This window comes from Erinaceus europaeus, chromosome 6, assembly GCF_950295315.1.
Source record: "Erinaceus europaeus chromosome 6, mEriEur2.1, whole genome shotgun sequence".
Classification (NCBI taxonomy): domain Eukaryota; kingdom Metazoa; phylum Chordata; class Mammalia; order Eulipotyphla; family Erinaceidae; genus Erinaceus; species Erinaceus europaeus.
The window spans coordinates 49,351,438-49,370,531 of NC_080167.1; the positions used below are offsets into that span (position 1 = coordinate 49,351,438).

The 19,094-nt window shown below is 38.9% G+C and overlaps 1 protein-coding gene across 1 annotated transcript in view; it reads left to right on the top strand.

Moving 5' to 3' along the window:
• CELF2 (CUGBP Elav-like family member 2) overlaps nt 1-19,094 on the top strand; it is a 554,881-nt gene that overhangs the window by 98,890 nt on the left and 436,897 nt on the right. The window lies entirely within an intron of this gene.

The window sequence follows — 19,094 nt, forward strand, 5'->3', positions numbered from 1 at the left end:
TGTTGTGATATCTCCTCTTTCATTTACAATCCTATTTACTTGAGTTTTCTTTATTTCTTTTCTTTTGTGAGTCTAGTTAAGAGTTTGTTCATTTTGTTTATCCTTTTAAAGAACCAACATTTAGCTTCATTGATCTTCTGTATGGTTCTCTTATTTTTGATGTTACTTAGTTCTGCCCTAATTTTAGTTATTTTATTCCTTCTGGTTGCTTTAGGGCTCCTTCCTCCTCCTCCTCCTCCTCCTCTTCCTCTTTTTCTTCCTCCTCTTCCTCCTCCCCCTCCTCTTCCTCCTCCTCTTCTTTCTCTTCTTCTTCATCCTTAAGGCATGTAGTCAGGTTGTTTATCTGAGCATTTCCTTGCTTCCTAATGTGTTCCTGTATGGCTATGAGTTTCACTCTTAGTATTGCTTTAGCTATGCCCCAGATATTTTCAAAACTTGTGTCTACATTTTCATTTGATTCTAGCAACATTTTAATTTCTTCCTAATTTCCTCTTTAACCCAGTAGTTGTTACATAGTGTGCTGTTGAGTTTCCATATTTGGGGACTTTTGCCAACTTTATGTTTGTTGTCAAGTGTTAAATTAATCCTATTATGGTTTGAGATGTTTGGGATGATTTCAATGATCTTAAATTTATTGACACTGTCTTTGTGACCTTACATATGGTTTATCCTTAAGAATGTTCCATGTGAACTAGAATAGAATGTATATTCCTATTTCCTGGGGTGAATGATTCTGAAACTGGCCATTATGTCTGATATATCTAGCTCTTTGTTTAATTCTCTTATTTCTTTGTTAATTATCTCCCTAGATGATTTGTCAATTTGAGAGAGTGGGGTGTTGAAGTCTCCTACTCTTACTGTTTTGTTGTTGATATATTTTCATAGCTCTTTCAATAGATGTTTGACATATTTAGATGGTCCCTCTTTGTGTGCATATATGTTAGTAATTATTAAGTCCCCTTGGTTGACTGATTGATCATAATGTATTGTCCATCCATATCTTTTGTTACTTTATTTATTTTAAAGTCTATTGTGTCAGAGATAAGAATAGCTGTTCCTGCTCCTTTTTTGTTGTTCACTACCCTGTATGACAGTTTTCTATCCTTTCACTTTGAGTCTTTGTCCTATTGAGTTAGGTGAGGTACCTGCAGACAACATATGATTGGGTTGTGTTCTAATTCATCTTCCTACTCTGTGCCTTTTAATGGGTAAATTCAGACCATTGACATTTATTGACATTATGGACTTAAAATATTTCAGTGCCATTATTCTAAACTTTTCTGAGTGTTCTGGTAGATATATGGCATGTTTTTGGTGATGTTATTACTTATAGGAGAACTTTTAAAACCTCTTGCAGAGCAGGTTTGATAATGGTTGATTCCTTCAACTGTTGGTTGTCTGAGAAGGTTTTATTTCTCCATCTAGTCTGAAGGACAGTCTAGCAGGGTACAGTATTCTTGGCCGAAAGCTTTTCTCATGGAGTGCTTGATATATATCTTGCCATTCTTTTCTGGATTTTAGAGTTTTTATGGATAAATCTGTTAATAATCTTATGGTTTTCCCTCTGTATGTGACTTTTTGTTTTTTTCTTACAGCCTTCAGAATCCTTTCTTTATCCTTACTCCTGTCCATTCTAATGACAATGTGTCTTGGTGTCTGTAGGTCTGGGTTGACTCTGTTTGGGACACTCTAGGCTTCTTGGATCTTTATGTCCTTTAAAGGAGATTTTAAGCTTTGTTCAAACACTGACTTTCTATCTTAATAAAAATGTCTGGAAAAACTTCTATCATGTTATCTTATACATTTATGTGTAAATGTCATATAGTGTCCATAATTTTCTGTATTTTTGGGTTTTTGTTTGTAAATATGAGGTCAATACATTATTTTTCTTTTAAAAAAATTGTTGGCTTTAGTGTGTGTGTCGGGGGGGGGGGTGCAGGTCAGGACCTCATGCATGCAAAATTTGATTACTCCATACTATTTCTTCATTCATATAGAGACAGAGAGAGGAAAAGACACCACACATTTTTCACCAAAGCATCCTCCATTTTACTCTCCTCTAGTCCCAAGACTCAAACTTGGGATACACACATGGTGGGTAAGGCACTCACTCTCCTCAGTGAAACTATCCACCAAAAAGGTATGTTTCTGAAAAGTCAAAAGGCTGGTTTTTTTTCTTTCTTTCTTTACATTAATGACCTATTTTGATCCTTCACTGTGTAGGATGAGAAGTGTAAGTGTGTTTGCTTCTCTCCATCCACTTCTGGCTCATCTTATACATGATATATGATTCCAGACACTGATTATTAATACTTTATATTTCTCACTACTAAATTAATTGGTCATGTTTGATTAATATGCAGATATGGTCTGAATGCAATTCTGTGTGCTGAACCTTTTTAATCACTCGCCACTTTCCATTCCCACCTTCACTTCCTGGGCCTCAGTTTCTGCCTTTGATTAATCATATTTATAACTGGAATTGATCTGCATAAAGTTTTAGAACTGGTACATGTATGATATATTTTCAGAGGCCTTGCATATTCAAGCAAAACTTACTGTTACCTTAAAATTGGAAAACCATCTGGCTTTATACAGAATTCACGAGCAACCACTTGTTTCCTTCAGAGAAAAACTTCAGTTTCTCTTAATTTTTTTTTTTTTTTGTCTAGAGTTTACAATTGAAAGAAAAAACTGGATAAGGGAGACCTACTTTTATTAAAATTAGAAAATTTTAATCTAATTTCAGTGTCCCAAGATCAGCAAAGGTAACTTATATTTAAGATAATAGTTTTTTCATATGTATCTCAGATCACTTGGAGAAATAAAATGTTAATAACTAACTGAATTCTCAAACTGATATTGTATTAGAAAACTTTTGCTTTACTCTTAATATTTTAGCTCTAAGTGTGTGTGTGTGTGTGTGTGTGTGTGTGTGTGTGTTTATTACTCTTTTCTGGAGATTGAGAAGTGGTTCACCCAGTACAGCATAGTACTCCCTATGCTTGAGGACCTGGTTCAAGCCCCTGATCCCATCTACAGAGAAGTTTCAGAAGTAGTAGAGAAATTCTGCTGTTATCTCTACATTTGTCTGTCTCTCTCCCTCTCTTTCTTTTGTCTCTCACCCATTATCAAAAAATAACATAAAATACTATTTTCTGTAACACAGATGAATCTTCCGAAAACACTGTTGTTAGTTTAAGAGTGTTTTAAACTTTTGTATTGTAACATACCATAATGTTAATATTAAAACATCATTGACTTAATTTTATATTTGTATTTACACATGAGTGTCTATATATGTATAAACACATACATCTGTTTTCATACTATACAAGTGTGTATTACACACCAATTAAAAGGTTATCTGCCTTTTTAACTATTTGAAAGTGTATATGAACTTTGGTGGTGGGTGCAGTTACCTTGAAAACTTCTGTTGAATCACTAATGAAAGTCTTTTTTGTGAGCAATAAAATGTGTATGTGGAATGAGGGAACTGCAGTCATGAAAATGGGGCATTATATATTTTAATCATTTTATTGAAGAAATAATGTTTTACAGGACTATTATTGTCGCAGGGATATAGTTTCACATCTCCTCAAGACAGATTTGCTAGCACACCTCACCCTTCATCAAAATATCTTTTGTTTTATTTCTGCTTTATCTCTTGGATTATCAGGTAGTTTATTTGAATTTTTATCTAGTTATTGTTTTCCACTAAATTTCTGTCTGTAATTTTTCTCAATACCAGTGTGCTCCATATACTATCAGTTCTGTTCATTGCCTAGAATATGCATTGCCATTTACTCTGGTTTTATTGAGAAGCAGCCTTTTCTTTCCCTGGCAGGCCTCCAGTAATTTAATCTAATGCTTTAATCTCTAATATTTTAATCTCCTATTTTGGAAAATCCATGCTGCCTTGTCATTTTGAAAGAACATAGAGTTGCTTATCTGTTGCTTCATGTGTTGACAATGGTGCTAGGGGTGATACTACAGTGACAGCAAGCATTGGACACTCTCACCATCAAGGGCACTGTGTATCTCAACTAATATAATCTTCCCACCACATGATGCCCTTCTCCTTTCCACTCCGTACAGGGGGAATCTAAGCCCCAATAGACTCAGTACTATAAGATGAAGAAGCTAAGACTTTAGGCCAGAAATTTAACTTCTTTTTTAAATTAATTAATTAATTTAAGAAAGGAGACATTAACAAAATCATAGGTTGGGGGGGTACAACTCCACACAATTCCTGCCACCCAATCTCCATATCCCATCCCCTCCCCAATAGCTTTCCCATTCTCTATCCCTCTGAGAGCATGGACCCAGGGTCATTGTGGGTTGCAGAAGGTGGGAGGTCTGGCTTCTGTAATTGCTTCCCCGCTGAACATGGGTGTTGACTGGTTGATCCATATTCCCAGTCTGCCTCTGTTTCCCTAGTAGGGTGAGTCCTCTGGGGAAGCGGAGCTCCAGGACACATTGGTGGGGTCTTCAGTCCAGGGAAGCCTGGCCAGCATCCTGGTGGCATCTGGAACCTGGTGGCTGAAAAGAGAGTTAACATACAAAGTCAAACAAATTGTTGAAGAATCATGTACCCAAAGGTTGGAATAGTGGAGATGAAGTGTTGGGGGGTAGTCACTGCAAACTCTAGTGTACTACTGCTTTCAGGTATATATTTGCCCTAGTTTATGGATACCTGTGAACATATGCTCTATCTCCTGGAACCTGGTCTATATCTAGGTTTTGGAACTTTGTTAGGAAGTGAACCACCTGGGATGGAATTAGAGAATACTATGAAAGGAAAGGTCTCACCGGAGTGATGAAGTTGAAGGGTTGTCATTCCACACCTGAAGTCTCTGGACACAGTCTGAAGTGAAGCATGCTGGGGTGGCACTCGTTGCGTTGATTAGGTTGCAATCAGCGGATGCAATATTATTTGATAAGAATTGGGAGAAGTATACGGGAAAGTGGGCCCTACCCTAGGGTCCCAGGATTGGGGGAAGTTTAGGCTCCCACTCATCAACAGAAGTTGAGAAAGAAGATCAGAAAGGGAAACTAAAGGCAGGATCTGACTAAATTGAAAGTAGGGCACCAAAGTAAAAACCCTGTGGTGAGCGGGAGGGTGGACATGCAGCTTCCTGGGCCAGCAGGGGGTGTGTGTGGGGGGGGGTGGGATGGGACACAATCTTTTGGTGATGGGAATGGTGTTTATGTACACACCTATTAAATTGTAATAATATAAATCACTGTTTAATTAATATGAGAGGGGAAAATTGATTGTATATCTAACAAAGGGACTTTTCAAAGCTAACCCAATTACCAAATAATGTGATGATAACAGTAACTATCCATTGTCTTCTTGAACCCTAAGACAGCAGGAACCTCACATTTCCACCATAGAGAAATTTAACTTCTAACCCCTCAGTCTTAACCAGGAAATTGTACCTGTAGTAGCAGGCAGTAAGAGAGACTTCTATCACATGTGATCAATGACAGATCCTTTCTTATAATTAGTGCTTCTTGTCCTAAACCCTCATAGGAATTATTCATTATGTCAAATTTTAATGGTATTTATTTATAAATTAATTGGCAACAAGCTATACATGATGATCTTGAAAGGTGTGAAAAGGCCCATCAAAAAAATAAATCTGCTTTATGTTTTTCATTTTTTTCTAAATGAATAAAAGCAGTCTTCCTTTATTTTTTTTAATTTATTTTTATTGCAGTGCAAGGAGTGGATGCACCAAGGGCTTTGAACGTGTGCAATACTGCCTCCTCACCTATAAGTACGTATATATAGAGACAGAGCAAAGCACCACTCTACTATCCATGTAGGTCCCTTGGTGCTGTATATGTGTTACATCTTCTTACACTAGTCCTTGGAAAGAAAGTTTTTTTGTTTGTTTGTTTGTTTGTTGTTGTTGTTGTTGTTCTTATACCCAGTACTTACCTAGTGACGGATTAGTAGCCCCTGAGAGTTTACCTAGTACTTCTAGATTCCCTTTCCAGATCTGAGTTTGACAACAAGTTTTTGTGTACACACCACACTTTCCAGTGTGATTCTACTTTGTGGCATTTCAGGAGCCTCAATCTGACTGAATATTTTCCCTTTTTTAGTATGATCTGCCTGTTTTGTACTTTGGGGGCAATTCTCCCAAAGCTTAGCAATGTTCTCCACTGGCAGCTGTCTTTCTAGTCTGCTGTGTTTTTTAAACCACCATCCAGATTGTATGTGTTTTGAAAGGCCTGGAAGAAGAAACAGGCAGAAGGTAGACCTGGCATGGATACCTTCCATCATAACCCTGAAGAATTGAGTGATTGTTACCATAATCATTATTGCCACTCCTTAGCTGGGCTTTGCACTTCCTCCTAAGTGTTCAGCTTCATTTCAGCTGCTATTGGTTTACATCTTATTAGTGAAACTTGAGTCTTATCTCATCAAATGAAATCATTAGCAAGGAAAGGGAAGCTGTAAAATTCAATGAGAAAAGAAAGCCATAGTGCTACCTAATGGCCATAAAGCAGGGAAGGTGAATGTGGTTCTCCTCATAGCTTCTTGTCTTAAGTCTGTCCCCACCCTCACTGGTTGACCACAAAAGAAAAGTGTTCTGTTGTCACTGACTCCATGCCTGATAAAAGAAAGACGTTTATATTGGTTTCATCCTCATGCATAGCTATGAAAAGATGCCTTCTCCTCTCATGAAATTCAATTCACTATTGGAAAATCCCACTGCTCACATGAGCAAATTGAATTATCCCATTGGGTTTTATTGCTCTAAAAAACAATCCCTTCATTGATGAGGGAAACCCTGGCTTTTTTTCAGAGAGAGAGAAATAACATTCTTAATGGCAGAAATGCCTGTTGTGAATTGTCTCCCTGAAGTTTCCCTTGGGATTTGAGCCCTTGATAAATGTATTAAATGCATTTTCTTATTCTACTTTCATTATTCTTTTATTCCAGATTGTAGAACATTGAATAACATGTTCTTGTGAAACAGCTTTCCACCCTTGGCTCACCCCTCCACGCCACCCCAGGCTAAGCACACTCTGATGTATGGCCTTGTCACACTGATATACTGAAGCTCATTTCCCCCGTAGTTTATAAGCTCCGGGTATTGGAGGATGGCAAAAGTCCTCATTGTCATTCTTCCTGTCTCTTGAAATGTTAGTTCCACACTTTTTAATTAAGATAAGATAGTGCTGGGAGTAAAATACAGTTTACTTTCATTTTTATTATATTTTAACAGGCCATCATAAGTTACTCTACAATACTCTTGTCATTTTGCTCCCCATAGCAGACACATTCTCCCAGCACAGACAGCACATGAAGCTGTCACTTTTCAAGAGCATTCACTTACAAAAGCTTTGCAGATATAAATGCTGCCCAGAGGAGCAAATGTGTATGAAGAAGGAAGACCAGAGAGCATTCGAGGAGACTGTAAGTTAACTTAGCTGCATACTGTTTCATTTCTCATTTTAGAGTCCCCCTAGAAATTGAGCACTTAAGAAATAAACTTTAAGACGCATAGCATTTTTCATGTTCCCAAATCTCAACTCCTGTGTTATGAGGAAAAGCATCTTATATTCAAGTGCTAATACTGTGATTCCCAGAGTCACTGGGAGGTGCTGTGTTTAGACCGCACTTTATTCCTATCTGTCACTGCTAGTTACCAACCGTGAGTGCTGCTGACTAGAAGAGCACCTTTAGATGCTACTTAACTGAACCATGTGCCTTCAGCCACAAAAGTCCCCAGGTTAATGTGACACTATTACAGAAAGGGTCTGGTGCTGCCTCCATCATTACATTGGTACTGGTCCATCTGCCGTGGTGGAGCGATACTAAGTCCAAGTCGCAGAGAGATGGAGGAGGAGGGTAGAGTAGCCACGTCAGATTGCTAATCCTTAAGCATTTCACCTACAAAAATGGCTGTTGAATATGTACTGACCTTTGACATCTTCTTGCTGCCGGTTTGAAATTAAAGAGGGGGCATGGGTTGAGCCTCTCATGATTTTATTCTGTCTGCTCCTCCTTTCCTTCCTTTAGTGCTCCCTTCTTTTTCTCTTCATCTCCTCTTTCCCTGTCTACTCTTTAGCTTTCATGCATTTCTGTAGGAAGTGTATAGTTGAGTGTTTTGGTTTTTGTTTGTTTGTTTTAATTCTCCAGCTACTCAGTGTCTTTTGATTGGTGAGTTCAGCCTGTTTACTTTAGGGGGTTATTATTAGATGTGGACATGTTACTGTTATCTTGCCTTTTTTTTTTCTTCTGTCTCTCTCATATATTGTGGTGTTCAATGTCAGAGAGTAAAATTCCAGTGCAGTCTGAGTCTAGAAGGTAGTCTTTGGATTGATAAGAAACAAACAGAAAGCAAGAATTTTATTTTGATGAAGTATATAATGAACTTCATCCAACTTTCTGAAATTTGCAAAATTTCAGAAGGCATTTTTAAAAAGTGCTCCTAAATTTCACTCTTCCTATTGCTGTGGCAAACTAAGTGAAATGTATTGGTTTGCTAGGATATACATTTATCCTATAGCTCTGGGGTGACAGAATTCCTTCCAGAGGCTCTAGGGGGAAATTCTAGTTCCTTGTCTTTTTTAGTTCCACACACTCCATGATGCCTGGTCTCTCCTATCTTCAAAGCCAGCAGAGCTGCATTTTTAAATCTCTTTCTCTCCAATCTCTGCTTCTCTCATAATATCTCCTTCTCATCTCTGAATCTTCTGCCTTCTTTCCCTCATTCAACCTTGTGATGACTTTGGGCCTAGCTGAATAATCCGGGCATTCTCTTATCTCAAGGTCCTTAACTGCAAGCTATCTGTGAAGTCTCCTTTGCTGTACACAGAAGCAAATTCACAGATTCCAGGGGTCAAGACACAGAAGTCCCTGGAAGATCATTATTCTACCTACCACATTTCACAAGACCAGAAAGAACTCAGTCTTCCCAGATATTCTCATGATCTGGACAGATGGTCTTTCATGCTTGTAATTCAGTGCTCTAAACAGTGTTTTCTGCCTCCTTTCTTCCCTTCCTTCTCCCCCCTCACCCTCTAATCATACACTATGAAGGTATTTATATCATGAAGGATTTTCAATATGTCAGACACTGTTTTAATACTAGGTTGATGTCACCAACAAAAGTCACTTGACCATTCTTCTCCCCTTTAGCTGTCCATTTAAGACAGAGCCCTTAGTGTGTGTCTGCTTCCCCACTTGGTGTTCCTTTTCAGAGCCTTCCATACAAGTGAAAGCATCCTTATTTTGATCATTTATTGAATGTTTCAAAATCCAGAATGCCATTAAAGTGCTTAAAGAATGGCTGTCCTCCTGATATTTAGACTTTTTGACAGATTGACTGTTGCAGAGAGATACACAGGAAGCATCTGAAAAGTGTGTGAGAGCTGCCCATCTCTGTATTCATAGTAAATGAGGAGCATGTTGAAGCTATGTGGAAGCTGTCTGTGGCATACCATGTGAGGAGTTGGCACAGGAATTGTATTACTCAACAGGGTGGGATTAGGAGGGAGTGGGCACAGATTTTTGTCCCAGAATCACAGCTTCCTGAATTTGCAATTTAGAGTGGATGCCTTGGCAGCCTTTTTGAAGCCTCACCTCCCTGTCACTGGGTTTAAAATTGCTAGGGCTGCCAGAAGCCTAGATCTGTTGCATCCCTGATTGTAGCAACGCTATTTTCTCTGAACTCCACTTGTGGAATGTTTAATGCCAATCCAACGTGCAAAGCCATCCGATATGAGTACATCATCCAGTAAGCATTTCTGACAGCCAGTGTCACTATGTATCTTCTTTATCGCCCTCCTCTTTACAAGGTATCGCAGATAGCACACACCAAGTTCAACTGTGATTAATAGGTCTCTCTCACCATTGGCTTTCCTGGGCTCCAGCTCAGGAAGAGAAATGTGGCTACTGATAAATCTCCTGTGATAAGGGCTGCGTTAGGTAAGCAGTGTGGACAGCTTCACAGTGCATCTCATTATGGCAGGGTGGTCGCTTGCAAAGTTCAATTGAATTGACAGTTCGTCTTGTTCCATTGATTTCACTTGGTTTCTGTAGAGTAAGAATTACAAATATCTATAGTACTAAGACTCATGTGTATGTGATAAGAGATTAGACTGTTTTGGTAGCATATATATTTGGAGTCACTTCCAGAATATTAGACACACTTTGAAAAGGGATTTTATTTTTTTTAGGAGGCATATTTCTTTTCTTAGAAAGAAGCGTCAATGCTCCTGGAAGAACGCAAACCTTGACATTTAAATTTTTTCTGGGATAGACCCTGGAGCAAAGACAGAAGGGCAGTTGTTCTGTTTCAGTTTGGGACACCCCAGCTGTGCATGTGGGGGACTGTTTAGCATGTCAAGTTGTACATACAATATGTGGGTGTAATGGCATATTATTTGGGTTACTAAACTAAGAAATGACATGAGATTTAAATAGTGAAAAAGCACCTCGAGTTTGATGGGAGCATAAAGAACATTCCTTTCAGGCATGACTTACTTATGGGAAACTTTCTGAAGGAAATTTAATTGTGCACACAGGGCATTAAGGGGCACAGAGGAGGCATTTCTGTGAATTGAAATCTTTGGAGAGAGGGAGTAGGAGACCAGTTTCATCACAAAGCTTAACTTGAAGCAGAGATAAGCATTATCATTCAGTTACAGAGCTGCATGCAATGATCTGATCCTTATGGATGTAATATAAGTGGAGAATACAGTCTTTGATATTAAAGAAAAGTTTTACATGAGAAAGGGGAAAAAAAAAAAACATAGCTCACCCTGGCCAGCCTCCCCCAGCATCTGTCAACTATGTCTCATGAACTCGTGATTGAAACCACATGGGACATCCAGCATTCCCTGAACTTGTCCTCTTTCTTGCCTCCTGCCTTCACTCCAAAGTTGTTTCCTTTGCCTAAAACATATTTTTAATGATCTTTTCTTCTGGAGACTTTCTACTTACCCCTAAGACTTAGAATAGACATTGCCATATATCTTCAAAAGGAGTGGATATCTCTTTTTTGAAATTCTCCAGCACATTGTCCATACACTTTGATGACCAATTTATCATTAAATTTATCGTTAAACTCACAGCATGATCTATCTCACTGTACCTCCCACCTCTACACTCCAGAAATGGTGAGCTACCTGGGGAGGTGGCTATATGACTCTCTCCATTGTATTCCTTCTTTGTCCAGGCAATCCAGAGACTGAGTGAGGGCTGATTCAGTGATTGGGCTTGTTCCCAGAGACTCTGACCAGGCAAAGGGACAGCCCAGTCCCCTCATTACATTTCACATCTAGTCCAAAAACACAACGCTCCTTGTTTAAAATCTTCTCTGATGAAGAAAGCAGAACTGGGGTGTAGAACTTAAAATCCTCTAATATAAAATGTTCATGTGGGTAGCTCCAACAGAGAAGAAACTAAGCCTAGGGGATTTTCACTTTGAAATCCATGGATTTGCTTTCTTGTTGTTTTCACCTCTTCCCAGTAATTCCATGTGATGGAGGCATTTTGCAGGGGTTAATCTACACGTAATGAAGTTTCAAACAAATCGTCTACTATACTCTTCTCACGGGGTCTTGGGGGTCTTTCTTTTCTAGGCAGCATGTTACAAAACAATGACAAATAAGCTGATGTTTATCACTACAGAGAATGCCTTCTTCGTTGCCATTCCCAAAGCAGGCATTCGTTGTAGATGTTTTATTTATTAAAATCAGAGGTTTTGTACATATCGGCACAACTGGAAAATCTCTCTGATAACCAGAAGCAGGTAGAAGCCAGGTGACAAATTTTATTTCAAATGATCTCCCAAGAACTTTTGATTGTGTCCAACTTACCTTTGCTTTCTATTAAAAGTAAAGGCTAAATGTCCAGATGAAGCCTGCTTTTGTGCACTGATATTAAGAACTCAACCTGGTACCTATTGGTCCATAAAGCATAAGGCATCATCTCTCTTGCCTCTTGTGGCAGAATAGTATCACATGATCATACCCCAGAGTAGCATAGCTTAAGCCCTGCTTTGAATTCCAAGAATACATGCTAGCCCATCTGGAATCCTCAGCAGTTCCTTGGAGAATATAACATCTTTCCTGAGCATGATGAATTTGGGGAAGTTCCAGGTAGGAAGGCTCTGCTTCATATGCTGATCCACTTTAATCTTGATCTTCCAGCCTAAAATCAAATGTATCCAGATTTCTGGCATGTTAAAAAAAAAATGGGACCAAGGTGACTGAGAGGAGAGCCTACATGCTTCTAAATCCCAGTGAATAGAATTATAGTGACTTAGAGGTATGGTTTATTCTCATGACCTTTTACATTTTCACTTCTAGTAAGAGGAAAAGTAGTAACCAGAGAATCAAATGGTGATATTTCCAATACTAAAAAACATCCATGGGGCCAGGCAGTAGTGGAGTGGGTTAAGCACACATGGCACAAAGCACAAGGACCAGCAAAAGGATCTCGGTTCGAGCTCCCAGCTCCCTACCTGTGGGGGGGGGGGGGGGTCGCTTCACAAACAGTGAAGCAGGTCTGCAGGTGTCTATCTTTCTCTCCCTCTCTCTGTCTTCCCCTCCTCTCTCGATTTCTCTCTGTCCTACTGTCCTATCCAATAATAATGACAGCAATAACAACAATGATAAACAACCAGGGCAACAGAATGGAAAAAAATGGCCAGGAGCAGTGAATTTGTTCTATAGGCACCGAGACCCAGTAATAACCCTGTAGGCAAAAAAACAAAACAAAACAAAACAAAAAACCACCCAATCATTGGTATTTATATAGAACTTTCTAACTAGTCTAGTACTCAAGGGTGAATGGTATATAACCCAAGCATGAGGTCTGAAGTTTGAGAACATGTTTGAAAACATATCTGAAGTTTGAGAACATGGACTGGTCCATCTTCCCTGCCATTCACTCACCATAGTAGTCCAATTTAGGATATTGGCTAAGCTCCACAGGGTGCTGGAGAAAGAATGTTTTTTATTCTAAAGTGCATAAGATGGCCTTCAACTAATCCTTGGAAAAGTTGCTTTTTAATTTTATGGATGTTTCTAACCAACATGATTAGCACAAATGTGGTTTGTTTACTGTGTGTCCTTTTGTTGAGAGAAAATGCCTTCTGAAACACTAAATGCCTCTCTACTTCTGGAAGGAGGAGGCATGCTGAGAAAAGTGAACTCTGTTCCAGGTCTCTCTCCCCATCAGTGTGCAAGGCGGTGCCTTCCATTTACAAACAGAGAAGAGAGGAGAAAGCTATTACAGAAAAGAACTTGGTGAGGAAGCTCAATGCTCAGAGTGATTTTCTCTTTTGTTTAAAATTATTTCCAGAAGATTAGGCATACATACTTTAAGTCAGAACAAATGTAAATAATTTTTGTATGATCTGTTTGAGATTATTCACAATGCTTTTCTGTACATTAGTGTAAACAACTGGGGCATGACCGTGCTTTTAGACCATTGGAACATAAATCTTCAGCCAAAGCAGGTCCTCCAGGTGACTAACCCCAATAGTCAGAACTCCATGAGGAATTACTTCTCCTGCCTCTACAAGGAGTTTGAAAGTAAATGCCAAAACTCAAAAGCTTTCTCTTTCATCATCTACAGAAAAAACACTAGACAGCTTTCACTGAATGTCTCTGTGTGCTAGATGCAGTTCCAGGTACATCCACACGTTAGCTTGTATAATTTTATCCTTGCAGCTACCCTGCTAGTGGTGGACCAGAGTTCCCATTTTTCAAATGAGCAAACAGCAGCTGACACTGTTGACATGACTTGGACAGCTTTTAAGAAGCAAAGCTGGGTCTTCGACCCAGCTCTGACTTCAGGCCCCAGTTCATTCCATTACTCCATGCTGCTGCTCCAAAGTTTATTAGCTAGATGAGCCGGTTGGATGGATTTGCAGAGCTCTAGGCCTTAGGGTCAAATAACCTCTGGCTTCACATCTCAATTCTGTCACTTATTACCTCTGTGGCCTTGGAAGTCTGTTAATCACTCTAAGCTGCTATTGTGTCTGTAAAGTGTTGTTGACATCCAGCCTTCCATCCCCATAGGAGCATTGGGATTCGCATCATATCACATGATGCATGCTGAATGCCAGACAGAAACAGGTCTTCTATGCTTCTTCCCTTTGGAGTGGTATCATTTGCAAGGTTTATTTTCAAAATCATGTTCCTCTTAAAGGTTTTAAATTATTCTAAGAAATAGACATTTATTGGGGGGCACAAGCAAGACTTTGCAATAAACTCTTTTATTTAATTGGAGTCCAACTTATGGGAACTCTTAATTATCTATGCTATTTTTGTTTTCTTGAACTCCATTTTGAGAACAAGACACAATTTAGTAAGAAAGGGAGTTTCATGGATTTGCTGAAGATCTTAATAGCTTCTGTGGTATTATAGGGTCACTATCAGAGACTATTAGAGCAGGAAATTTCCCTGGAGACCACTGGTGTCCTGTTTGAAGTCATTCACCCAACTGGAAGCCTGAAACACAGCTCCCATGCTCTATTGCATCTCCCCCTATTCCATTTGGATATCATTATCTCTCTGATCTAATATTGAGTGCAGTCTGATGCTCAGAGTGTCACCTCTGATTAAGAGTTCTTCAAACTGTTTCCATCACTGGAAGGTCCCTTTCTCTGCCCCTCTGAACAGTGAATTACTCACAGTGAATTGACTTTCACATCCCAAAGAAGATAGAGGGAAATCTAACAGGTACATGAAAATATGCTCAATACCACATCACTAGAGAAATGTCAATGAAAACTACTCATAGCTGTGAGAATGTCCATCATGAGAAGAAAGAGGATAAAAATAAAAAACATTGGTGAATATATGGGAAAATGAAGCCCTCCATTTTTGGTGGAATCATATTTGATGTAGTTACTATGGAAAATAGGATAGAGGCTCTTCAAAAATTAAAATAGGACTACTCATATGATCCGTAAATCCCACTTCACATAATATATACAAAGGAAATAAAAGCACCAACTCAAAATGATATCTGCATCTCCATGTTTAGAGTAACAGTATTCACAAGAAATAAGGCAGCCTAAATGTCCAAATGTCCATTATAGGATATATGGATAAAGTTGTGGTGGCATGCAACCATAAACAGTCATAAGCATGAGTACCATTTGCAACAATTTGTGCCTTGGCGACATTTGCTAAGTTAAATAAGTCATACAGAGAAACAAAAGAGAAATATCTTTTTTTTTGTCTCCAAGGTTATCGCTGGGGCTTGGTGCCTGCACTACGAATCCACTGCTCCTGGAGGCCATTTTTCCCATTTTTTGTTGTCCTTGTTGTTCTTATTATTGCTGTTGTTGTTGTTAGATAGAACAGAGAGAAATCGAGATAGGAGGGGAAAACAGAGAGTGAGAGAGAGAAAGACACTTGCAGATCTGTTTCACCACCTGTGAAGTGACTTCCTACAGGTGGGGGAGGCCAGGGCTCAAACTGGGATCCTTATGCCAGTCCTTGCTCTTCACACCATGTGCGCTTATGCGATGCACTACCACCCAGTCCCCCCATACACTCCCCCCTCTCTCTATATATAATATATATTATATATACATATTATTTTAAAAGATTACAGGGCATAATTCCACACCATTCCCACCATCAAAGTTAACCACCATAATTTTCACAAGTCTTAGAAACAGTTTGCTTGTTTTTGTTTGTTTTTGCAAGTTAATGTTTATTAGTTCTCTTGACTCTACATATGAGAGGAACCTTCCGGTAATTGTCCACCTCTTTACTTGTCCATCCATTGTCCATCTATTTTGTTCCAATGGACACAATATCATCTTTTTATTGCACGGTAGTATTCCATGGAGTCTGTATCCCATAGTTTCTTCCTTTCTTTTTTTCAATTTCATAGGACAGATAGAAACAGAGATGGGAGAGGTAGAGATGGAGATGGAGAGACCCCTGCAGACCTGCTTCACTGCTTGGAAAGCTTCCCCCTGTAGATGGGGAGGAGGGACTCAAACCCAAGTCCTTGTACATGGTACCCTGTACATTCAACTTGGTTTGCCCCTATCCCATAGCTTCTTTTGCCAGTCATCTGTTAATGGACATTTAGGATGCTTCCACTCGTTGGCAATGTGAGTAGTGCAACCATGAATATTGGGGTGAATATGTCCCTTCAGATAAATGCTTGTATGGCCTTTGGGTAAATGCCTAAGGGCGGTTTTGCTGGGTCCTATAGTAACTCCAATTTTATTTGTTTAAGGACTGTCTATTTTCATTCCCACCAGAAATGCAGAAGAATGACTTTTCCTACAGCCTTTCCAACACCTGTTTTGCTGAGTTAAGCCATTTTTGCTAGTATGAAATGGAATCTTAATGTAGTTTTATTTATTTTTCCCTAATGATAAGTGAAATAAAGAATGCCATCATATGTCTGTGGGTCTTGCATGCCTGTTCTTTGGAAAACTGCCTATTCAGTTCTATGGCCCACTTTTTTTGTTGGGTTATTGGTTTGTTTGTTTGAGTTTTGGTTTTTGTTTATTTTTCTTTTTGCTGAATTGTACGAGTTCTTTATAGATGTTACATATAACATATTTATGTGTGATATGTAAATATCTTCTCCCAATTTGGGTTGCTTGGTTATCCTTAGGTAGTTTGCTTTTAATGTATGCAGGCTTTTTCATTTTATATAGTTCTATTTATTTACTCTTATTTTCATTTCACGTATCCATGAACTCAAATCTCCAGATATGCTTTTGACATTAAGATCCTGAAATGTTTCACTGATATTTTCTTCTATATGTTTTAGAGTTTCAGGTTTAATATTTAGATCTTTGATCCATTTTGGTCTGATTTTGGTGCATGGTGTTAGATGATAATCTAGTTTTATTTTTCTATATGTGGCTGTCCAGTTATTCCAGGACCATTTGTTGAAGAGACTTTCTTTTCTTCTACTGAGTGGTTTGGTCCCTTTTTCATATCAGATGATTTTATATTTGTGGGTTTATTTTGGGGACTTCGACTCTATTTCATTGATTCAAGTGTCCATTTTTATTCCAGTATCACACTGTTTTAATTATTATTGCTCGATAGCTTCATTTTTATACTTTTTTCTCAGAACTGCTCTGGCCATTTGTGTGTGTGTGTGTGTGTGTGTGTGTTTTGTTTCATTTTTGTGGTTTCGGATAATTTCTTCTTTTTCCCCTTTTGTGCCCTTATTGTCTTTTATTGTTGTTGTTACTGATATCGTCATTGTTAGATAGGACAGAGAGAAATGGAGAGAGATGGGGAAGACAGAGAGGGGGAGAGAGAAAGATAGACACCTGCAGACCTGCATTCCTGCCACCTGTGAAGTGACTCCCCTGCAGGGGGGGAACCAGAGGCTCAAACAAGGATCCTTAGGCCGGTCCATTCCTCATCTAGGTTCTCCTCTGCCAGCATGTTCCAAGAACTGAACACTTCCCCCCACACACACACCCCAGAGTCCTTTACTTTGGTGTAATACACCAACTCCAGTCCAATTTCTGCTTTGTGCTTTCCCTTCTGTTCTTATTTTTCAGCCTCTATGAGTGGGATCATCCCATATTTATCCTTTTTTTCCTGGCTTATCTCATTTAACATGATTCCTTGAAGCTCCATCCAAGATGAGGTGAAGAAGCTGAATTCACCATTTTTAATAGTTGAGTAGTATTCCATTCTGATTTGAACCTTCTAGGCCACATAGTGAACATAAACCACTCATTCTCCTGATCCACATAGTCCAGTTCTACTTTTTGCTCCAATCTCTACAAATCTGCTAATCTCATTCTAAGTGTCCAGAATGCATCACAGAGAGAGGCATGGAATAATAATATAGAAGGTTAAGAAATCACATAAATTTGATTAGTATTATTATTGTGTAATGCAATTTTGGGGAGATTGTACATTTGAAGAGGTTGCTGAAATAAGAGCAGAGGAAGTACCAAAAAGAAAAGCCTGGGGGCTCATTATTTCCTTTCCATTGTTTCCTTTCTAACAGCTACTCCTTTGGGGCATCCAAGATAGCATGAGAGCGGAACATTCTAACATTTAGCTTTGAAACTAGGATTAGAAATTAACTGCCCTTTAAATACAGCAACAAATTAATCCAGCCTAAACCCCAAGGAGAGAGGTCAGTAAAATTCTTCTTATTTCACAGACTCAGGGCATTTCACACAGAGACACAAGAGAGGGTAAATTACTTGCTTAAGGCCACATAGCAAGTTACTGAGCATCTTAGAAGCAATTACATATATAAAGAGATGTTAATTATTTGAGCAGTAGGATGATAGAAGGAAGAGTCCTGATATCTGAGACATCCCACTGTTACTCCACAGACTCAGTAGTTACTTGAGCAGCCACTCTGGGTTGGAGCCACCAGCTTAAAGCCAAGAGTCAGGAAGGAGTAGAACCCATATTTGAGCTAGTAGCAACCACTGCTCCATCCTTGTTTAAAGCAGCAAGACCTGAAACCATGGCTCCTGCTCTATTGCACAAGGTTCCCAGAATTTGCTGAGTTTAGGAATGTGAGCCCATACTCTTGTGGTTTCTGGAATTAGTGTTTTGGGACCAGAATAACTGTATTAGCCCTCACAGTAATGAATGTGAATCAGGACCTGAAAGATAATGCTAGCAAAAAAAAAAAAAAAAAAAAAAAAAGTCCCTAACGTAATTGTCATAGGGCAAAGAAAGTCCAAGGGATAGAATTTTTATTTGAGGCCATAAAGAATTGGAGGCAATCTCAGAAGTTTACCTCTCTGGGCCAGAGGCCAAAACTTACAACTCAGAGATGAGGGTTAATGTAAGATTTAAAGTGGATTAGGAAGCACCAAATAGAATAAAATCAGGATCTGAGTGTAAAAGTAAATACCTTGTTACTGGATTTTCCAAGATGAATCATTTTACCAGTGCAATCACACCAACATTATGATGTCAATGTAATGGCTAAAACTGCAAAGTGTTAATATTGTATGTAGCCCAGCCACAGAGAGATTCTAAGAGTAACTTGATTTTACTGGTTTCTATTCATTAATCATTTTGTCCTGCTTTATATCTTACCGCCTTTCAGTCACCAAATTGCAGATGTAGTCATG